The sequence below is a fragment of the Odocoileus virginianus genome, chromosome 30 (genome assembly GCF_023699985.2).
Source record: "Odocoileus virginianus isolate 20LAN1187 ecotype Illinois chromosome 30, Ovbor_1.2, whole genome shotgun sequence".
In the NCBI taxonomy this organism is placed as follows: domain Eukaryota; kingdom Metazoa; phylum Chordata; class Mammalia; order Artiodactyla; family Cervidae; genus Odocoileus; species Odocoileus virginianus.
The window spans coordinates 10,685,396-10,702,065 of record NC_069703.1 but is presented as its reverse complement, the minus strand read 5'-3'; the positions used below and the strand labels follow the sequence as shown (position 1 = coordinate 10,702,065).

The window sequence follows — 16,670 nt, the reverse complement described above, 5'->3', positions numbered from 1 at the left end:
GGGTAACTTTGTATGTTCAGAGATGCCAAGTAACGGAAACACCGTAAGCCATTACTTTATCGGAGTGGAATTCCAAGTTATCCTTTCAACGGTAAACCGAAGAGCCCAAGCCAGCACATTCCCACGCGGTAACGCCTCTTGGTAGTAACGCACATTTCAAAGCAATTGAACGCTACCCTGGCAGGCACAGGTGAATTGCACTTGTCGGGGATATTTAGAAATGGGGCAGCTATGTTTGAGAAAATCCTCAGATTGAGAGAGAGAGGATATGGGCAGCAGTGGAGTAGTCACACTGACTCTTGACGAAAGGCTGTCATCCCCCTGGGTCTTAGAGCCTGCCAGCTGCATCTTAGCAACAGGTAGCAACCGGGAGCATTGCAGTGGGCGCGGAGTCACTCTCCATCAGAGGGGGGGGGGGGATGAGTGCATGGGGGTCGTGTGGGGTGGTGTGAGCAGGTCTCCTGGGAGTTGATACGTGGGGTGCAAGAAGAGAAAACCGGATGTGGACAGAGGCCCTGGGGGAGAAGTGCTTTGCCCGGGGGCGAGGTGGCTGAGAAAGCGGGCATTTTTGAAATTATAGGTGATGGCTTTAAGAGAAGACCGATGTGTCATATTGCCCGAGTTGTGCTTTTTTTTTCCTCCTCCTAATCCAAGGGATTCTCACAGTGCTCTTTTGATTGGCCTAATGATGAGTCTATTTTTGTTTGTTTGTTTACAGTAAGAGGAGAATATTGGTGAAGGACTTCAGCAGGCTGGTACTTCCTGTGTGAAAGAATGAGAAGGGTTCTGAGAGTGTGCTTCTGTACCTGTCTTCCTTTTGGATGACACTGACAGGTCCCCCTTGAGGGTGGTTTTGCTGTGGGTACCGACTCTTACAGTTTGAAAGGAGGGGAACTCTCCTTGACAACGCGTTTAACTGAAGTCAGTTTAATCGACATCCTTTGAACTCACATCAAAGGGGCAGACTTGTTCCTTTGAAGTCCTCTGTTGTCTCCCCAAATTAGCCATGTGATGGCTTAGGGCAGGTCCCTTCACTTGCCAGGGCCTCAGTTTCCAGGTCTGTAAAATGGACCAGTTGGGGCAGCTGATTTCTTGGGCATCTCTGGGTCTGTCCTACCTTTCAGCGATTAGTTTTATACAGAGAATCTCATATACCCAATTACACACCCAACTGGTGACTTGTGTCTGTAATTACGTTAATAAAGCCCCAGAGGCCAAGATAAACAGCGAGAACACCAACTGTGAGATCACCTGGAACCAGGGAGATAATGATATGTTGTAGGGATGTGTTTTGTATACACATATCTTCTCTGGAAATTTGTTCAAGTCCAAAGAGGGTGTATGAAGCTCCAATTTGCTGCTAATGTTGCTAAGTATGAGAAACACAAGAATACTAGACGTCTTTAGTTTTGAAACAAATACTTCTGTTTTTATAATCTTTTCCACTCTCTTTTTCAGTAATTTTTCATTCTATACTTATTACTTCAACAAGTGTGTATTGAGTACCTTCCACATGTCAGGCCCTGGTCTAGGTCCTGGGAATAGTGTGGTGAACCAGACAGACACCCTTGATCCCATGGAGCTTACATCATAGTGGAGGAGGGAATTGTAAAACAAGCAAGGTCACTTCCAATATTCATAATAACCACCATGACAATAAAACTGGAATAAAGGTGGCACAGTGGTAAAGAATCCGCCAACACACGGCAGTCCAGCAGTGCCCGAGACTCAGGTTCAATGCCTGGGTCAGGAAGATCCCATAGAGGAGGAAATGGCAATCCACTCCAGTATTCTTGCCTGAAGAATCACATGGACAGAGGAGCCTGGTGGGCTATAGTACGTGGAGTTGCAAAGAGCTGGACACTGAGCTGACTGAGCACCAAGCTCAAAATGAAGTGAAAAAGAATGGCTGGGATGAAGGTAGTAAGCAATAAACACGCAGATCAAAGAAGGCCTCTCTGAGGAGGTGACGTTCGCGCTGAATCCTAAATGGGAAAAATCTGTCCAGGCAAAGGGCATGGCAAGATTCAGAGTCCTGAGAACCAAGCGGGAAGCAGATGGTGAGCTTATCTCATGGAAGGAGAGACGGAGACCCACTCGTGTTTTCAGTGATTCCTTGCTCATTGTCCTTCTCCTGAGCCCTGTCAAGTACGAAGGGGTAAAGGTATTTGATCATCAACAAAAATGCGTGCAGAGTTCATTATATACTAGGCTCTCTTCTCTGGAATACAGCTGAAAACAAAACAGACACAGTCCCTGTTAGTTTGGAGCTTATGTTGCTCATATTCAAGGGCAACGTACTCTGTGCACATGAGTTTCTTTTAGGCTTGTCCAGTGAAAGTTGATGGGGGATGTGAACCATTCGGGTGGAACATTTGGGCTCGGCTCCCCTCTGTCCCTGACTGGCTGTGTGGTGTGCGGTTAGTTGGGAAGTCTCTCTGGGGCTCGATTTCCACATCTAAAGCTGGGGGTGCTGGATTTAGACCCACTTTTTAACACGGATTGGCCTGTGACTTGAGGTGGGGAGGACGTTTTTCTTCCTCTTTTTTTTAAAACTAATTTTTGTTGGAGTATAGTTGATTGGCAATGTTCTGTTAGTTTCTGCTGTATGGTAAAGTGATTGTTTTGCATACACTTATATCCACTTTTTTAATTTAAAGATTCCGTTCCCATGTAGGTCATTCCAGAATATTGAATAGAGTTCCCTGTGCCATACAGTAGGTTCATATATATTTTATATATAGTAGTGTGCACATATCAATCTCAATCTTCCAATTTATCCCTCCCGCAACTTCTTCCCCCTCAGTAATCATGTTTGTTTTCTACATCTGTGACTATTCCTAGTTTGTAAGTAGGTTCATTTGTACCATTGTTTTTAGATTCCACGTATAGGTGATATATCACGGTGTTGGTCTTTCTCTGTCTGGCTTACTTCACTCAGCATGACCATCTTTAGGTCCACTCATGTTGCTGCAGATGGCATTATTTCATTCTTCTTTACGGCTACTATCCTAGTGTATATATGTACCGCATCTTCGCTATCCATTTCTTCATGGATAGACACTTAGGTTGCTTCCAAGTCTCGGCTATTTTGAAGTAGTGCTGCACCATGTATCTTTTTTGAATTATGGTTTTCTCCGGATGCATGCCCAGGAGTAGCATTGCTGGATCGTACGGTAACTAATTTTAGTGTTTTGAGGAACCTCCATGCTCTTCTCCACCAACAGTGTAGGAAGGTTCCCTGGCAGGAAGTTTTTAGCTGACTGGGAAGTACTGCAGGTTTCTGTCTCGCGGATGGGAGGCTGCCCAGAACACCTTCCTTTGTGTTACCCTACACATTGCCATTTCCTGTGCCGTTCTGCTTGGGTAGGTCATGTGCTTTTTATAGTAGGACTAAGCAATGTTTTCCTCAATCTCTCTATCAGGATGCTTGGTTACTGCATAAAAGGGCCAGCCACAGGCATTCAGACGGTTGAGATGTGTGGAGACAAGTCTCCCTAAACAGAAACCTTAAGTTTAATGAGTGGAATTAAAAATGCAAATGATGTGCAGGATGGTGGGGTAATTACATGATTAGACGCAGCTACATCAGACAGGGGCTCCCATGGCCTGTTTGTGGATCCATGTCCTGTTTATGTCTAGGCAGCTCGCTGGAGGCCTCCCCTCGCCTTGGGCTTGCCATGTGGCTGGGGGGGTGGGAGGGCTGCACTCACCACCTACCTCCTTCCCAGGGGGCCGAGGGGACTAATGAGGGACTGGGAGATTGACTGATGAAAGGTGCTGTAAAAGTACAAAGTCTTATTACGCGGTTATGAAACCGCATTTCGGCATCGGTTACCCACCAACACCCGAGTGAAACTCGACAGCCTCTCAGCCCATTTGTCAAGAGCCGGCAGGTCCCCTCTCAGCACAGGTGAATCAACAGTAAATAGAAATTGAATGTGTATCCCAGGTATTTTAATAAAGTCGATAAAACACAGTTGCGCCGGCCTCTTTGGCTGTTGCCAACGCTCACTCATAAACAGAAACCCCCATGGGGATAGTCCCTGACTGGGGTGGGTGCACGCGAGGTGCGAGCTCAGAGCCCGAGCTGGCTATTTCATTTGGAGGAAAGTGCTTGGTGGATGCACTTGGGTTACCATGGCGACCGAGGGACAATGCTCTTGGGCGTGCAGACCCCATGTTTGCAGCATTACGCTTCAGAAGGGGGATTTAAGATGCAGAACAAAACATAATAAAGGAGCGTCAATCCTAATAAGACTAGGGACTGAAAGAAAGCCAGGGACTTCTGTTTAGACACCACAGCATTCTCGCCTTGTGGGTCTGGGAACCGGTCCAAGACTGAAGCTTGTTCATTATACCTCCCAGGCCGCCGGCATTCAGAAGGGCTCTCTGCATTGAAATTGCAACTTTTTCTCACCTGGCTGCAAAGAGAACCCACTGAGTTTAGAACAGTACACGAACGAAGAGATTTTTTTCTCATTTAAAAAACATCCTTTTGTACCTGGTCGATAAGATAGAAGGAAAAAAAAAAAAAAGCCCAGCTTGAATATTGAGCAAGTTGCCAAAATTGAGCCTGGAACAACCCCATGGTGTCTTTATTGGGTAACATGAATATCATTCTTGGATATAGCCTCATTAATCAAAGCCGCAAATGCTCTAAGAGTTCTGACGGAAAGGACGTAGCAAAAGGCGGCTTTCATCATTTACATAATTAAAAAAAATTCCTGGATCCTCTTCCCTTGTTTGATGCCCCTGGGTTATGGACAGCTGACACCTGCTTTTTGGGTGCATGTTGTTTCTTCCTACAACTTCTCTTTTGTTTCCAAGGAGGGGCCCCACCTTGTCTTGTGGTCCCCCACAAGAAGAAAAAGATCAGGCAGAATGAAACGAAGGAATTCAAACAGAAAGTCTGTTAATCAAGAAGGCCTATGGCAAGAGAAAGAGGCTGGGAGTCAAGACTGCTGGCCCTCTGTGGCCACTGACCGTGTGTGTGTGGCTTTGCTTAACTCCTGGACCTTGGACCCTTGTCCTGCCCCTCAGTGAGTCTGAGCAGACTTCTCACCTGCAAGCTTTCTGGGGATGAGCACTGTTTTTTGTTTTTTTTTTTTTTAAGCTCATCTCCGTGATTCACACCATGATATAACCATTTCTGGAATGCCTGAATTCCTAAGATTCTGTCCCATTCTGTAAGACTCTTGGCCTGGAGGTGATGGACAGAAGTCACTTTGTAGCATCCTTTCGGGCTGGAAAGGGATTTGGGAGCAAGTAGCCAGTGCTGGAGAGTCTGTTTGCCCCTCCAGACCCCATTCTCCACCCTTCTCTCCCCTGGTTGGTACCTAAGGAGACTCCTTGGCTATGTCCCTGGCTCCCTTGCCATCTAATTAGGGCCGGGGAGGCCAGTGAATGGCATTTCCCATGGACCTGCATCACTTGAAGCTGCTTCAGAGGCTCTTCAGGGCAGAAGCGCATGGGGACAGCTTAAGTTTGACCTTAGAACCTTAAAACCAATATCTGATTAGTGAATTCCATTTTGGAATATCCTGCCTTCATTCCTGGATCATGTAAACAAATTACTGACAGAACATGGTCAGGGGGACATTTGGTATGTTTAGAAGTAGATTTCAAATTATCCCCTCCAGCGGGAGTCCCAGTTTTCTGACTAGGAAGCCATCCTTATCGTGAATTTGTTGATTGAGAAAAACTATAAAGTGGTGTGTTTGTGTACTCAGCCGTATCCAACTTTTTTCGACCTCATGGACTGTAGCCCTCCCTCCAGGTTCTTCTGTCCGTGGGATTCTCTAGGTAAGCATACTGGCGCGGGTTGCCATTTGTTCCTCCAGGACATCTTCTCGACCCAGGGTCTGAACCCATGCAAGAGATTCAGGACTGTCAATTTTTTTTACTAGGAAGCCTTCCCCATCGTAAATTTGCAGACTGAGAAAACCTACAAAGTGGTAGGTTGCATTGTTGTTCATGATTGTTTGTTCCTTCTCCTAAGAGGCTTGTAAATCCTTGCCCGTCCTGTATCCTGCAGGAGATGTGACCTCACTCCATGGTGGGGCTTCAGATGCAAATGCATGGTGTGACCAGGTCTCTTAAGTGTGTCCCCCGCCCGTTCAGGCCATGTCCCAGAACGAGGAGGCATGCAAAGCAGAGCAGAACCCAGTCTCAGCCAACCTGCAGTCTCCAGGACATCTGGGTAAGAAATAAGTATTGGCTGTTACAAGCCACTGACATTTAAGCAACAATACACAAATTATATCTTAACCATCATAACATCCATAGGGGTTTGAAAACTAGTGGGACTTAGCAGTTGGATTGATGAATGGATGGATAACCAGGCAAGTCAGTCACACTTTGTCTTTTCAAGTCCGTGGCCCACATTTGATAACCGCTCTGAACAAGCAGATTTCTTGCTGTAACAGTAGTCCTTGACCACATTTGGTTTCTGATGCCCTAGTCTTGGAATCTCCAATCTAGAACAATGATTCTCCTTCGGATTTGTGGCAATTTGGAAAAGAGAACAGAATTTTGAAACAGTGGATGTGGGTTGAAGTCTTGGCTGCCTCACCTATTTCCTTGTGAACTTGGGAATGGCTTTCAGCTTTTCCGACCGCATATGTTCACTTACCACTCTTACGTACAGGGCACATTTGAATGAAATAAGTTTGGCACATTGAATGGAATAAGCCATGTAGATCTTCTTTTTAATGCAAGTTGAAGGTGCTATTCTTGGAGTAACTAACCCAAGGAGGAAAGAGACTCTGACACCCTCACTGCTCCTCCTGCCTCCCCACCCCCCGATCCTTCTTCTGCTGTAGCCCCCAGCCCATCAGCTGTGTGCTCTTATTTCAATGGGAGTTTGAAAGATGGTACTGAGAAAATCCGAAGTCCTCCTCAAATGGGCAGTGGCCACGGCAGCTCTGGCTGGAGCTGGCAGGCCTTTTGCTGGAGATGAGCACTGATTCTGAAACCTGAAATCTAAAGGAAATACCCAACCTTGTATGATCTCTTGACAACTTAAGGCCCTAACTGGTTGATTAGTGGTGGCGCTCTCCTTCCCTGCCCGCCAACAACACTTCTAATGGTTCCCACTCCTCAGACTTGGTCTCTCAGTACCCAGTGCAATGGAACTTATAGCCACTGAGTTAATTAGGACCGAGGGGAGCACCACACCCTAGCTGCTTAAATTATAGCCACTGTGCCTTCTCTCCAGTGGGAGGAAGTATATACTGCCACCCCGGCCTCCTGTGTCAAGAGGAAGATGGAGTTGGGGGATTCAGAGTTCCTGTCCTGACATCAGCCTTCTGGGGTCAAGAAGTGGGCCTCATGGGGCTCAGATAGCAGGGGTGGGGGGAGTTCTGCCATGTGGAAGTAACTTTAATGACGTCAGGGGGTGAGGAGTGTGGGGGGGGTGTAGTTGGGAGGTGGCTTTAAAATGACAAGCAGGAGGCAATGCTGAGCCTTCACCCCCGTTCACCTCATTCCTCCCCAGTACCTCCCTGCAGTTCCCACTTTCTACCTTTACAACCCAGTCTGTGAAATGTGGGCAAGACCACCCCAAGGATGAGGAGCTTCGGCCACAGGCCCGCACTGTGCTAAGCCTTTGCCATATCAAGGATGAACCACAAGAAATTGCCCCATTTGCTCATTTCTGACCTGCAAAAACAGCAGTTTCAGACTTCAGTCTACCACGTTTCCTTTCTCAGCCATCTGATGATTATAGCTCTATCTTTCAGATGAGGGAACTGAGGTGAGGTCATTTGCTTTAAGTCAAGAGTGAGAGATAGAGTGACGATGTATGTTGGGGGGGTCCTGGCTGCAGGCTCAGCTCAGAAGTGTCACACTGCACCCCAAGACCCACTTACTTTGGTCCATAAGCGATCGTAACAGCTTCAGAGGTTACTAACTAGAGACTACCACAATACTGATGACTGTTGTATGTCTTGTTCTTGTTTTCTCTCTTTCTCTAGATAAATATAGAAATTTCGGTGTGGGGGATTTTTTGTAAACATTATTTTCCTTATTCATTAATTCTCTATTTTATTCCAGAGTTAATTTAACATGGTTTTTGTGTGTGTGCGCTTAGTCGCTCAGTCGTGTCCAACTCTCTGTGACCACATGGACTGTAGCCCACCAGGCTCCTCTGTCCATGGGATTCTCCAGGCAAGAACACTGGAGTGGGTTGCCACGCCCTCCTCCAGGGGATCTTCCTGACCCAGGGATCGAACCCAGGTCTCCCACATTGCAGGCAGATTCTTTATCATCTGAACCACCCGGGAATATGACAGCTCAAATGAAAAGTGGGGGTAAGAAAGAAAATACAAACCATAAGAACATTTGGATTTTTTCCCAGCTTTCTGAGATATAATTGACATATAACATTGTATACAACATGTTGATTTGATCCTTTTAAACACTGCAAAATGATTACCAGCATAGTGTGAGCTAACACCTCCATCACCAGCACATCATCACCATTTATTTTTTGTGGTGAGGAAATTTAAGATTTGCTTTCTTAGCAACATTCAAACACATAACAGTGCATTCTGGAATTTTTAAAATTTAACATGGCATTGAGAGTATTTGCCCATTAAATATTCCACGGCATCAATTTTGAATGGAGTCCTTTTTATGGAAGGAAAACATAGGCAGAAAAGTGCACAGATTAAAACCCAGTGACTCCATGCAGTGTCATTTTTAATGGCTCCACTTAGTCTTTTTCCAAATGTTCAGTATTATCAACAAAATAGCAACGAAGAAATGTGTCCAGGACTATTTTCAGCAACACCAGAGACCACGGAGGAATGCATAGGTCTGAATTCCACACTATCCTGAAAAAGAACACATCTTCTTAGGGGGTTGGGGGGCAGGGGGACTCAAGCTGCTGCACCGACAGTTTGGACACAATGCAAAGCCGAGACTCGTCGCTTCTTATCTGTGTGGCGTCCCCCTCTCCCCGCCCTTTCGCGCCGACAGCCTCCGGCCCCGCCACAGTGTCCTCCGAGGGGCGTGCGGTGGGGACAGCGCGGCCCTGAAGCAGGAGGTGACTGATGGTGAGGGAAACCGCCAGGCTTTCCTTTCATTGCGTTTGACCCTAAGTTTTCTGAAACGAAGATGCTTCATTCACATTCCTCTCTTTCTGAATTGTCGGAAAGTGTAGTGAAAAGGCAACGGGATTCAAAAGATCGTCAGAGCCGATAACTATACCACCCACCAGATGGCGCTGTTGCTCCATCGGAAAGGGCGGGCGGCGGGGCTCCTGAGTTACTGGCCAGAGACCGGAGCCCAGACACGGGACAGGGAAACGGCGAGAGCGGGCCGTGGTCTGTGTGTTCTGTCGCCCTGACAGCCTCGCTCTCTCTCTGACTTCTTCACCCCGCCTCACAGCTTCTCCTTGGGTATCTTTGGGATGCCCCACATCTTTCCAGGTGTCTTGCTTTCTCTTCCCGGTGGATTTTTTCCCTCTCATAATTTAACCAGCTGTAATAAAGAGTGATGTGCCTATATTCTTATTTGTGTGTTTAATAAGGTTTTAGGTATACTTATGGAATTGAAAAGTAGAAACACTGATCTTTTTGTGTTCCTTTATTTTCCTCTATAAACAGAAACCCACAAAACCAAGTTTTCCCCCCTCTGGATTGAGGACTCTGGTTGCTTGCTATTTTTATATCAATTTTTTTGAAGCTCAGTGGACCTGAGAAGAAAATTGATGAGACAGACACCTGATAGCCATTTAGGTTCTTGATCTTTGAGTCCTTTATGTGTGTGTGTGTTAGTCACTCAGAAGTGTCCGACTCTTAGCAACCCCACGGGCGGTAGCCCGCCAGGCTTCTCTGTCCATGGGGATTTTCTAGGCAAGAGCACTGGAGTGGGTTCCCATTTCCTACTCCAGGGGATCTTCCCAACCTAGGGATCGAACCTGGGTCTCCTCACTGCAGATGGATTTTTTACTGTGAGCCACCAGGGATGTAAGCAAATCTGCATGAGGGGTAGAAGTGAGGCAGCAGAATTATTCGATCATGGCTGCGAGACGTCCAGCCAAGTCTGCGGTCCTCACAGTTTCAGGGAGGAACCCTGAGGGGGCGCACCCTGAGTGTAAGGACTTGGCCGAGGCGGCCTGGATGAGGAGGCAGGCGCTGGGGTTTGATGCCAGGGCTCGGAGCCTCCCAGCTCTGGCCTTCGGCTGCTCCAGTAACAACCCAGGAGGCTATACTGGGAGGTCTGGGAGTTCCTCACCCCCTGACTCCTGCCTCAGACTGGAGCAATGTAAGAGAAAATGTAGGTTCTGAAGGAGTTTACAAACTAGGGAATCCTGATTTTCTGACATAGCCTTAAGTTCTGCTGCCGACCCATCCATGCCTCTTCCTTCCTTCTCAGGAGCAGGAGTGCGAGTGGATCTCCTGTGTGGATCAGAGAGGGCGAGGAAGCTGGAACACCCACCTCTCCAAAGAAAATTTGGGCTTGCTCCTCTGGCCCATTAATGTTCCTCACCTAGGAGAATTCCAGGCCACAGTTCCTTTCTGAGGCTGTGGAGAGAATCCAGATTCAGGCCTTTGTTGGACTGAAGACAGAGCAGTTTTCTATGAAAACAAAACTATAGCATCGCCTCCCCCCACTTCCCATTCCACGAGCAGTCACTGGGTGCTAGGTTTCTGTCAGGAAAATGGAAGAGTGGAATCAACTCCTATGGCCCAGAGGGTTGTCCACGGAGCAGGAGTTGGGAGAGGAGACCTAAGCTACTAAGTAGTGGACCCCTGTCTTGCAGGAAGGGGGACCCCTTCCAGGGCCAGAAGCTGGGCCCTTGTCTAACACTGGGAAATGAATTGTCAGAGGAGACACACGTGCTGACAAAGCAGGAGATTTTATTGGGAAAGGGTGCCCAGGCAGAGAGCAGGAGGCTGAGGGAACCCAGGAGAACTGCTCTGTCACATGGCTTGCAGTCTTGGGTTTTATGGTGATAGGATTAGTTTCTGGGTTGTCTTTAGCCAATCATTCTGACTCAGAGTCCTTCCTGGTGGTGCACGCCTTGTTCAGCCAAGATGGATGCCAGAGAGAAGGATTCTGGGAGGAGGATGGACATGTTGGTCAAAGGTCTCCTTTTGACCTTTCCCGAACTCTTCCACTTGGTGGTGGCTTATTAGTTCCGTGTTCCTTACCAGGACCTCCTGCCGTAAAACAACTCCTGCAAATGGTTACTGTGGTGCCTGGCCAGGGTGGGCGGTTTCAGTCAGTGTGCTTCCCCTAACACCTGGATGAGAAAGCCCCTTCCCGGGGTGCAGCCCCGTGAGATGTTTCTGCCATGGTGTAATGTAGACAGGTCCTCCCCCCTCCGGCTCAGCACTTTGAACTTGAAGTGTTAGCTCATTGAAATGAAAGTCCTTAATCTCAGTTCAAAGTATTTTGGGCAATTGCGGCAGGCAAGGGAGATCTTTACAGGGCATCTGACAGGATGCCATGGAGGTAGCTGTGACTGTTACATCACAATTCTCTTCAGTAATGATGGTGATGATGCTGATAATGATGACAAACCTGTTTCTACCCAGTAATTCCCATCCATCCTAGAAAATTTGGAAAACACAGAAAAGCAGGAAGGAAATAAATTACAACTCTTTTCAGCTGAACACCTTCAATTTATTCCTCCAAAACAGAGAACAGCAAGAAGGCAATTAACTAAAGGCTATTAACATAACAAAAACGCCCCCAGCCTCTCGCTCTAGCTCCAGAGGCAGCGCAGACTGGCTTGGAGTCTCTCACTCAGGCTTGTGGGGTCGATTTTCCCCCATCAATGACATTTTCTGAGATTTGAAAAATGATTCCTTTACTGGCAAACTTTGTGGATGAGGAGAGAGAAGCCCAGGGGCACAACGATAGAAATATCACAGTATCTACCACAGCCCTAGGTGTTTTTGTTTCGTTACATTCTATTTGTTTCCAAAAATAAAGTTTTCTTGCTTTGCTGTACTTGGTAAAGTACAATCACATCCAAAGGGAGGGGGGAAAAAAATCTCTTTTTATAGGCAGTTTCATGAGTTGTTGCATAAACGTTCTCCTAATCTATCTTCACAAAGAGGTGACCTTTCTCTGGGATGGCCTGAGATGCAGGCAGAGAAGGAAGGGTGGGTGTGATGCTGGACTGGGTGCTGGAGTCAGGAGCCACCTGGATGGGGTGGCCTCAGGGTAGCAGGCTGGCCATACAGTGATAAGTGAGGGCATCCTATTCTCTTCGTTGGTCCTAAAAGTTTCTCAGCAGTTGTGGAAAATGGCACAAGTTCTTTCAAGGTAACTTTCAAAATATGTAAATCAAATTGATTAACCAAGGGCTTATAGGAGCTGTAATTCCCGCTGCCCAGAGATGACTGCTCATAATATTTTAGTGACTCTATAGCATCTTTTTCATATAGAATAATAAAAACTTCTCCTCTGTTCTAAAATCAGCCTCTTAACTTTAGAATATGTTATAAGCATTTTCCCATGGGGTTAAATATGTCTTTACATCATCATTTCTTTAATTCCCATTGTTGGATATTTAGATGTGCCTTTTTCTCGGTTTTTGTTAATTATTTAGAATGTTGCCGTTAACATGCGTGCCTGTGTGCTAAGTCACTTCAGTTGCGACCCTGTGGACTGTAGCCTGCCAGGCTCCTCTGTCCATGGGATTCTCCAGGTAAGAATACTGGAGGGGGTTGCCATTCCCTCCTCCAGGGGATCTTCCCGACCCTTGGATCCAACCTGCCACTAAGGCCACCTGGGAAGTTAACATACTGGGTATATGCCTTGGCACACACCTGTAATTATTTCCCTAGGTAAATTCTTGTAAGTAAAAGGGTATGCTTTTTAGTTGGTAGATGTTGCTATAATTCGCTCCAGAAAATTTGCATCAACTCCTCTCATTGCTTCCCAGGTGGCACCAGTGGTAAAAAACCCACCTGCCAATGCAGGCGATGTAAGAGATGAGGATTCGATCCTCGGGTCGGGAAGATCCCCTGCAGGAGGACATGGCAACCCACTGTAGTATTCTTGCCTGGAAAATCTCACGGACAGAGGAGCCTGGCCGGCTACAGCCCATGGGATCCCAAAGATTCAGATATGACTGAAACAACTTAGCATGCATGCACGCCTCATTGCATGAAACAGCCCCTTTCCCCACATCCTTGCCAGTACTAGGAATTACACATTTATTAGTATTTGTCAGTCACTGGTAGACAAAAAGAGTATCTCATTGGTTCAGTTTTGATTTCTATATTATAAAATTACATCTGTTTCTAAGTAATTTCTGAGACGTTTTCAATTCCTCCCCCACACCATCCCCATTGTCAACATTTATTGAACTTTCAGTTCAGTTCAGTTCAGTCGCTCAGTCACATCCGACTCTTTGCGACCCCATGGACTGCAGCATGCCAGGCTTCCCTGTCCATCACCAACTCCCTGAGCTTGCTCAAACTCATGTCCACCAAGTCAGTGATGCCATCCAACCATCTCATCCTCTGTCTTTTGAACTTCATTGAACTTTACTTTAGTCTATTGAGCTTTACTTTGTGCCAAGTACTTGCATATATTGCTTCAGTTATTTCTTACAGGAGTCCTTATGCAAATTGTCCTATGTCATAGAGGGAGCAAAAGACAAGTCTGAAAATTGAACCCACACTTGTTTGCTGCTAAAGTCCTGACCCATATTCTTTTTTATTTTTTCAACCTGCATCCAATTTCCTTGGTGGTTTGATTCTTATTATTAACCACCTTGTCTGCCTGCCTCCTACCTAGAGCTCACCAAACCTGAGCTTTTGTCTTGTCTTGGGTTCAAATAACAATGCAGCCTGAAAGGGAGAGAGCTGAATGACAGGCCAGTGCAGACAGGTAGCAAAAATGAGACGTGGTGAGTATGTTTTTCTCTTGGTTCCTTCTCAAGCACAGACCTTGGCCTGATTAGCAAAGTGAAGCCTGTGTGTGTGTGTGTAGTTAGGGTCAGGCTGATTTTTTTTGTGACTTGCTGCTGCAGAATAAGATGGATGGGGTGATGAGTAAGCCTAGGATGAGAAATACTTCATGTATTTCCTAATACTTTATATATTTGATTCTATTTTAAATGATATTTAAAGTTAAAAACATTTTTGTCAGTATTTAGAAATACAGTGATTTTTGCATTTTTCTCTTCAGCAACGTGCTATATTTTCTGTTCTAATTATTTAATAAATTATTTTAATAAATACATTTTAATAATTATTAGATTTAAATATAATTTAAAATTAATACATTTTAATAATTTAGCGATTAGCTCTTTTAGAGTTTCTGTTTAGGCCATGATGTCAACTTTGAATAGTGACAATTGAATTTCTTCCTTTCCTGCTGTCATATCATTTATTCTTTTTTTTGCCTTAGTACTCTGGCTAGGACTTCCAATACAATGTTGAATAACTATGGCAATTTTTCACATTTCACCCTGGAGCATGGAGCTTAATTGTAGATGTTTTGTGGATACAATTTGTCAGTTAAAAAGTCCGTCTGTATTCCTAGTTTGCCTCTATTTTTTTAAAGTCATGAGTGGGTGTTAATTTTATAGAAAATTTTCTGACCTCACTTAGCTGGTTTTGTGCCTTGTCTCCTTGGATTTGTTAATGTTACTGTATTGCATTGTTTTCTATACATACATTTTCTTTCATTTTCCCATCCTTTTGAAGGTTGGTATTAAGCTCATTTTGCAGATAAGGAATTGAGATACAGAGGTTAACTCATTTTCCCCAGGGTACAGAGCTGTAAGTAGTAGGGTTAGATTTTGGGTCCAGCCCTGAGTTACCCCAAACTTCATGCTCTTTATAACTCTCTGAAATACATGTCCTTTAGCAGAGGGCAAGTAGTGTCATCTTAGGGCTTTGAGAAGATGCTTCTGCAGGATGGATGTAGGTTCAGGGGGCCCTCAAAGGCTTCATTACTATTAGACTGACAGTGGCTCTTTCTCTTCGTGAGTAAGGAAGAGAAAAAAGGATTTGAAAATGTTAAAAAGAAAATAGAAAAAGAAATGTCAAGTGAAAGAAGAAAACAAAAGGTCATCTGCACTGTGCTCAGGGCATCTTCCTAGGCTGCTAATAAGTAAATGTGAGTGTAATAAGTGACTCCAGGTGTCTGGTGCCCTGAGGCTGATGTGACTGGATGTGTTTGCCTTTGTATTCCGTGTGTTTGCATGGAACCAGGTAACTCAGTATATGCCTTCACTCTTTCAGGATAGTGAACGGTCTCTGGTGCATTGAAGCCACAAGAAAGACTCATTTGAGGTAGTTTGGGGATGGACATTGGACAATCAAGTGATACCTGGCCCCCGGTGAGTTCCCCATCACAGAAGACCATCAAGGACACAGGTGGATCCCTCGCTGGGGAACGGGTGGCTTGAAGGGCATTGAATGGGACACTGGACTGGTTACCTCTCAGGTCCTTCCAGTGTTAAGGTTTTCTGCTTCCTGTGCCTCATCCCTTGGTCCCTTAGTCCATCCCAGGACAGGGAATCGGAAGGGACGAGCTGACCACACAGAATGACACACCAGAATCTTCTTCCCTCTCCACTGGGGTCTATTCTCTGTGACCTGATGATTTTCCAACAGCTGCTTGAAGACCCTACACACCTCAGATTTCCCAGTAAGCAAAATAAATATATAAATAAATAAATAATCCATCAACAGCTCCTGGCCTCCTGACTCGACCTTGAAATGTGTTGCAAATACACTGACACGTGGGTGCTTGTGTTTCATAGCAAACAGCATTAACTGCAGTCCACAGCTGGGCTCGGCAGGGCTGGCCTCCTCGTTAAGGTGCTTTAAGACCTTCCTCAGGTCCCTGACCCCACGACACACTCAGAATAATTAGTCCAGAAATGGGGGAGGCAGAGCAGGGGGAGAAGGGACCCACCTTCTCCTTCCTTCCTTTCAACTTGAACATAATGACAATGACCTCTCTCCCCAGGAGGGATCTCAAACATACCAGATGCTGTTTTCTTATTCATCTTTATCTATGGCAAATGAGCATTGGATTTTCACTGAGAAAAGCTGCCAGGAGCAGAGATCACATATCTAAGACCAAGGACAAGATGGCCAGGTAGGAAAGGGGCTCTAAACCTTGGTTGCACATTAGAATCTCCTGGGAGAACTTAAAAAAAATACATGGGTATTACCCCAGATGGCTTATTCTTGAACATATTTAAAATTTCTGATAACTGAATTAAGTATAACTTTAAAAATTTAAGTTAATCCAGAATCCCTGGATGGAGGCTTGATCATTCATATAATTCAAAAACTCTCCAAGGTTTTTGTAAGCTTGGTTGCAACCAGGGTTGAGAGCCACTAATATTTACATCCTGCAGATGGACTAAGCCCCAGCCTTCCCAGCACTGACTAGTAAGCATCACAGCAAAATAAAGGTAATATCATATTTACCCCGACTTACATGCCCTAGGTCCTTATCATTTAAGGTTTTTATCTCTGTCCACTAAGGAGAAGAGAGACCAATACTTTCTGATTGCATACTGTATGCCAAACACTATGTACATATTAGCTCATGTTGGTTTTCATAGCAATCCTATGAAGAAGATTAGTCTAACTTTATTCTTGGAAAAAAAAATTCAAAGCTTTGTAACTTGCTAAAGTCATGGAATGGGGTGGGGGAGAGATGTGACTTTGAAG

General features: G+C 45.5%; 1 long non-coding RNA gene across 1 annotated transcript in view; it reads left to right on the top strand.

The window, feature by feature from the left end:
• LOC110131580 (uncharacterized) overlaps positions 1–16,080 on the top strand; it is a 35,387-nt gene extending 19,307 nt beyond the window's left edge. The window contains exons 2-3 of the long non-coding RNA XR_002312223.2: positions 15,222–15,319; positions 15,955–16,080. This is a non-coding gene — a long non-coding RNA (uncharacterized lncRNA). The remainder of the gene's footprint in view (positions 1–15,221; positions 15,320–15,954) is intronic.
• Positions 16,081–16,670: the final 590 nt, after the last annotated feature.